At 46.5% G+C, this 6,738-nt stretch overlaps 1 protein-coding gene across 1 annotated transcript in view; it reads left to right on the top strand.

The window, feature by feature from the left end:
- Positions 1-2,706: 2,706 nt before the first annotated feature.
- Positions 2,707-6,738, top strand: part of SLC24A3 (solute carrier family 24 member 3) — a 154,847-nt gene continuing 150,815 nt past the window's right edge. The window contains exon 1 of the mRNA XM_056862244.1: positions 2,707-2,808. The gene's annotated coding sequence lies outside the window, so the exon portion shown is untranslated. The remainder of the gene's footprint in view (positions 2,809-6,738) is intronic.

Genomic DNA, 6,738 nt, shown 5'->3' with positions numbered 1-6,738 from the left:
GAATCCAGAGCCGAGTGCTTCAAACCCACACAGAGCAGATTTCTCAAGAAAGTGTTGCAGGACCAATCATCAGATCTGTGGCGGCGTATTCCGAATCCATGCCAAGCAGCAGGTCACTCAGGACAGTGAGCCAGACTGCAGAGCAAGTGGGCCCATAGTCCAGAGAACTCAAACCTCATACCGGCATATGCACATGTACCCGCACATGCCCAGAGTCTCTCTCCCACCCCCCTTGACCCTGGCTGCTTCTGGAGGGAGGCCCAACCTTTGGTGGCAGGACAGGTGGGGTGTCGTGATTTCTACTGACTTCATTCTGGTGGGGTGGAGAAAGAACTCAGGTAGGGTTGCCAACCCCCAGGTGGGGCTAGAGGTCTCCTGGTATTACAACTGGCCTCCAGCTGATGGAGATCAGTTCCCCTGGAGAAAACGGCTGTTTTGGAAGTTGGCCCCTATGGTATTATACCCTGCGGAAGCTCCCCCACTCCCCAAACCCCACCCTTCCCAAGCTCCACCCCCCAAATCTCCGGGAATTTTCCAACCCAGAGCTGGCTGAGAGGGAAAGAATTTACCCGGGGGCGGGGGGGAGACAGGAGACCCAAGGGTTGTACAGAGGGAATGGGCCCGGGTGGAGGGGAGCAAGTGAACAAGTGAGTTTGGGGCACTAACATGGGGAAGTAAGTGGCCGGGACTGGCCAGGAAAAGGCCAAGCCAGCTTCTCCGTGCGCAAATCAACATTAATGCAATCTGGAAGCTGGCCTTAGAAAAGGGAAACAGGCCTGGCCACTGAGATACTGGCTTGGTGGCCACCTTGTTTGCCCCACAGGTATCATATGGGGGAGGGTCCGGAGATTGAGAAAACAATACAGAGAGGTGGGACTTGCCTCTCTGGCCCCCAGACCTCAGCCCAGACTAGGGGCTCCCTCTAGCTGCTTGTAATATATATATATATATATATATATATATATATATATATATATATATATATATATATATATATATATATATATATATATATATATATTTATTTATTTTAGAGGGAGACCCTCAACATTGATTTCTCCAGGCACAGCCAGGTTAGCTCTCATCTTTCCCTGCCAGTCGAGATTTTGTTCATGAATTTTAGTTTCATTGTTTGACTCCCCCCTTTTTCTCCTTTAACTTAATTTTTGTGGTTTCCTGCAGAGCAGTTTGTGGTTTGGCTGAACCACCAGTTCCCAACTACTTTCCCTCCCTCGTGGCCCTGTGCCCGTGGTTCTTCGCCAGCCTACCTAAGGGATGTGGAAAGCCCCTGTCCTGCACTGCCCACCGGGTTACAGTCTGCATATATCCTCCTAGCTGGCAATTCCCATTTCCTCTGTTTGTATTGTCCTTATATTTTGGCGAGGTTATATGCTGGCTGTGTTTGTGTATCATCTTCCTGCAATGGCCTGTGCTTGTTGAGCACTGAGCAACGCAAGGCATTCCAATTGTAGTACAAATACCAAAAGTAGCAGCCTTCCTTGCCTTGCAGGGCAGATCACTCAAGAAGGGGTCAACAGCCAGGCTCATGTCTTGCGTCTAGAACTGTCCATTCTTTACTTGAAATACTTCTTCACAGAAAGCACGATGAATGTACCATTGTCCTAATTCGCGCCACCAGTTTAGATGACCTTAAGAAGGGATTAGACCAAACAATGGAAGGACGAGTCCAACAACAGCTATTAGCCACAGTGGTTAAATTGAACCTCCATGTTCAGAGGCAGGCTACCTCAGAATACCAGCTGTTGAGGGCAACTACAGGAGGAAGCTTCGCCCTTGACGCCTTTGCATGTAGGTCTTCTTCTGGGCCACAAACAGGGAGTTGGAGCAGTGGGGTTCGTCTTGTGATTTTCATCAATACTCAGCTTTAAGATAGATCACAGTGGGTAGCTGTGTTAGTCTGACTGTAGCAGTAGAAAAACAGCAAGAGTCCAGTAGCACCTTAAAGACTAACAAACTTCTGGCAGGGTATGAGCTTTTGTGAGTGGCAACTTACTTCTTCAGATACGTATCTGCCAGAAATTTTGTTAGTCTTTAAGGTGCCACTGGACTCTTGCTGTTTTCTACAACTTTACGATGTTGGCATTTTTAACTGGAAACAGTTTTAATGTGCTGAAATGTTGTGAGCCACCCTGAGCCCCGCATTGCCGGGGAGGAGCAGGATATAAAGCAAATAAATAAATAAACAAACCTATTCCCTTCCTCAAGCCTGATGGTATAGCCTATGGGGGTTAAGAGTGCTGCAATAAGAACAGGGAAATTTCAGTTTCATTCCTGCTCTCAGTTATTGGACTGAACACCTGGTTACAGATAATGCGATTTATTGGTGCAATTTCCATGCATGGGAATCCATGATATTGAAATAACTGTTCTGCCATGGGGAGGAGCTGGGTGGTCTCTGTAGAAGGATCACCAGAGCAAACGGGCACCTTTGACCTCGTACAGCATGTCTGTGCTGCCCCCGCTGCATTCCTCCTCCTGTACCACATCCCCTTTCCTCCTGGTTTTCTCCTTGCATCTTCAATAGCTGTGTAGGTGAAAAGCATCGCTCTAATACGACTCCTCTTCCATGCAGCTGTGTGAATGTGGTGCTCTGTGTCTGTCCACCCCCCTCCCCGGAGTATGACATTGATATCAAGTATTTTTCTCCTCTAGGTTACAATGTTCTGAACTCTGCTTTGGAAACGAACAAGTGGATTGGACGACGCCTGCTGCAGGAAGGCGAAGAAAATGTCACGGATAATCCCGAGGAGACCGAATTTCTCTATCTCAAGAACTGCACTGAACCAGGTAGGACTGGTTTTAGACTCCCTCCCCGAGCACAGTGTCAGCTGGTGTGTTACATTCAAGACGTCTTGCTGCTGAGCTGCAGAAACACGGCCTTTGTGCCTCTGTACCTTTTCAGGTTTATAATCCTGTACATAGGTCATGTGAACGTTGATTAAACCCCTCCATAATGTCACCTCCAGAGGAGGAGGCTGGTAGAATGTCAGAAGGCTGTGCAGCTGTCAATCAGAGCTGAGCAGACAGAGGTGCACCCGTGGGAGTGCAAAGTGTTTCTCCAGAGTCTCAGGCAAAACTTTGTTCATGTAACAAAGGAACTCATCAACTATATTTTCTGTGATATGAACTCTTTAGCGTAAGATGAAGTTTAAATGTAGACTTGGAAGGGAGAGTTTGCTTGGGAGTAGTTTCTTGTTCATTTTTTACTTGGGAGTTTTACTTATTTTTTACTTTATCCATGTCAGGTTTTCTGTTCTGACTTTAAAAAACACAGTTGTTTCTCCTTTATCTTAACTAAAAGACAAAATCTCTCCAGTTCTGAACAGAATTATCAAAGCTCCTCTTATAGATAAAAGGGGGTGAGGTTTCTTTCATATTTCAGATGCACAATTATGAATAATGTTTGTTTTGCTTGAACTCACACCATGACAGTGAAACCAAAGGTCAAGACTTGCATCAAAAATTCTTATGATAAAGTGGGGGGGGGGGGACGACGACAGAAATCTCTCTCAGAGACACAGAGGCAGCAAAGGATTTTCTATAGTCATCTCAGGATTAAAAAGGTTAAAAGCTCAGGGGAAGTCTTGTTAAGTACAGTTCATACTCTGGCGTTGTGCATCTAATTTCTTCTTTAATCCTTAATAACATTGCTGCGGCAGTTGGGTGAGCATGCTCTATTTTCAGTGCCGGAAAGGTGGTGCCGTTTTTTTTAAACTCCCCTCGGAGGCAATCTTCTCATGCCTTCTTGCATAATAATCAGAGGCCACAGTAGTCGTTTTCTTCTTTCTGGGGTCTGAGTCTGCTGTTCTGCCATCTTTCCTCATTGTCAAGGCTGGATGGAGTAATTCTGATCAGCTGAAATGCGGCTTTTTTGAAAAAGCTCTTTAACCCCACACAGTTGCATTATTAGATGAATTAGTAAATGGAACTATGTTGGTGTGTATCCTGAAACTGCTCAGTATGGTTGCCAGCTCTGGGTTGGAAATATCTGGAGATTTTGGGGGTGGAGCCTGGGGAGGGCGGGGTTTGGGGAGAGACCTCAGTATGGTACAACGCCATAGAGTCCACCCTCCAGAGCATCCATTTTTTTCCAGAGGAACTGCTATCGTCTGGAGATCAGTTGTAATAGTAGGAGATCTCCAATCCCTACCTAGCAACCCTTGGTATAATGCCATAATGTCTACTCTTCAAAGCAGCCATTTTCTCCATGGGGTACTGATCTCTGCAGTTTGAAGAGAAGTTGTAATTCTGAGAGATCTCCAGGTCCCATCTGGACGTTGGTAACTCTGCTACTCAGGCAAGTCTGAAGCTTTCCAACAACAGAAATGGCTCTTCCACCCAAGTGCTTCCGTTTGGAGGAAGGTTCCTTGAGCCAGAGGAAGGCTTCAAACTTACCTGGGCACCATGGTAGGATACAAGCCAATAACAAATGTTTAGGGTAATCGTGAAGAAAATATACAATCTTGTGAGTAGTTCTTCAGGGATTACTCCCACTGAAATCAATGGGAGTCACAGAAATCCATGATAGTTTGTCAAATTGTGCGCCTTCGTTTGTTCATGTGGGTTTGTGCTGCAGCATTACCCATTGGATCATGCGCCAAAGCTCCTGTTGGCTCTTGCTTAATTTCTGACTGGGCAGACTCTGTGTGGTTTCTGTGGACCTGACAGTTTGGTAAAAGGGCAAATTTTAGGGGGTGCTGTTCCCCCCGACCACTGCAGCACTCCGAGGGGAAAAGATGGGATCCCCATTATGCAATGATTGTGGACATAGGAGATCTGACACCTTATTATCATTTAGAAAGGAGGGCTTCTGAAACACTCGGTCAGGATGCCACTTTTGTGAATCTGCAAATCATGACGTATCGCAGGAAAAGGGAGGGAAATCATGAGATCAGAAAGCCAAAATATTTGTCCATTCTCCTAGCACTAGCAGCTGGGTAGATATTTCATTCCAGATGTTTAGAAACATGTGATCATGTGAAGACATTTGCCGGACTGTTTAGCTACCAAGCACAGTTTTGCCAAGCATGCGGCTAGGTAACTTTTGCTTGCTGGCTCACCTACATAATCAATATGAATAGTTGCTTCCTGGCTGTAGGTGAGGATTCTTTTTGAACTGTGTTGTGAAGCTTTCCCCTCTCCAGCTCCATCAGCTAGCCATGCAGAAGGTCCCAAGTTCAATCCTCATCATCTTCAGTTTAAAAGATCAGGTAGTAGGTGATGTGAAAGACTTCTGCCTGAGTCTTTGGAGAGCCGTTGTCAGTCAGAGTAGACAATACTGACCTTGATGGACCAAGGGTCTGATTCAGTATAAGGGACCTGCCTGCATGTGTTCAGTAGTTGTTCCCATTGGTTTCAATGGTAAACACCACTTGCAAATATAATTCCTCCCCTGGATGAGATTAAATGCATAAGGGTTGTGTCCCTCACCTAAGGGATCCTCCATGCCATATTTCAGGGCGGTGGGGCAAAATATTCCCATCTCATAGATAATGGGAAGGAACACCACAAAACAATACTGACTGAGATCTCACAGACTATGTTGCGAGATCTTGGCTGCCGTTTTGGATCTGCAGTATCGCCAGCGTCCTCTGCTTCAGGTACAGCGTACTTTGGAATTTACTGGCAGACCCTTGTCAAGGCACCCAGTGAATGTAGTTTCCTATGATGCTCTGAAAACGGGCTATAGGGGCATCAGCAAGTTCAACATTACCCTCATTCTGAGGCTGGGTGCCTCAGTAATGTTGTAAGGGATTGCTCAGCAAGAGGGGATATGATAACCATCTTCAAGTATTTGAAGGGCTGTCATATAGAGGAGGGTGCCGAGTTGTTTTCTGTTGCCCCAGAAGGTCGGACCAGAACCAACGGGTTGAAATTAAATCGAAAGAGTTTTCGTCTAGACATTAGGAAGAATTTTCTAACAGTTAGAGCGGTTCCTCAGTGGAACAGGCTTCCTCAGGAGGTGGTAAACTCTCCTTCCCTGGAGGTTTCTAAGAAGAGGTTAGATGGCCATCTGTCAGCAATGCTGATTTTATGACCTTAAGCAGCTGATGAGAGGGAGGGCATCTTGGCCATCTTCTGGGCATGGAGTAGGGGTCACTGGGGGGAGGTAGTTATGAATTTCCTGCATTGTGCAGGAGGTTGGACTAGATGACCCTGGAGGTCCCTTCCAACTCTATGATTCTATGTAGTCTTGTGAGTTCTTGGCAGCCATTTTGGACTTGCAAGGCAACCCTGAACACTGAGAGGGAATGGGAGGCAAGTGGCCTGGGGGAGAGAGAGAAGAAAGGTAGCACGTGGAACCAGTGTGTGGAGGTGAGCAAGTGGGGGGAACTGGATTACCCCCCCCCCACGCGCGCGAGTGCCTGCAGATCCCCCTCTTGTTTATTGTATTTCCAAACAAGGCTATGAATTCATTCCATAGAATCAGAGTCAAGAATACCTCTCTTGATAATCATTGTGACAGTTGTTCAGTGAAGGCTGAAACAGATGCGATGGCAGCATGCCCGTGTGTCAGAACTGGGTCTGCTACTCAGCCGTTATGAAGCAGGGGTGGGTGATTTTAAAATAAATTAGAACGCATTGAAATGGGTAGGAGGTGGGTGCTGAATCCTTCCATATGCCTCTGATTCCCCATGCAACTGCTTTGTGAAACTGTTTTTCGCTAAGGGGTCTTCCACCTGGCAGCCCATAGAGATGGAAGGGAAAAGGTATATC

This window comes from Euleptes europaea, chromosome 17 (genome assembly GCF_029931775.1).
Source record: "Euleptes europaea isolate rEulEur1 chromosome 17, rEulEur1.hap1, whole genome shotgun sequence".
NCBI classification, from domain to species: domain Eukaryota; kingdom Metazoa; phylum Chordata; class Lepidosauria; order Squamata; family Sphaerodactylidae; genus Euleptes; species Euleptes europaea.
This window is presented reverse-complemented; position numbering and strand designations above follow the sequence as displayed.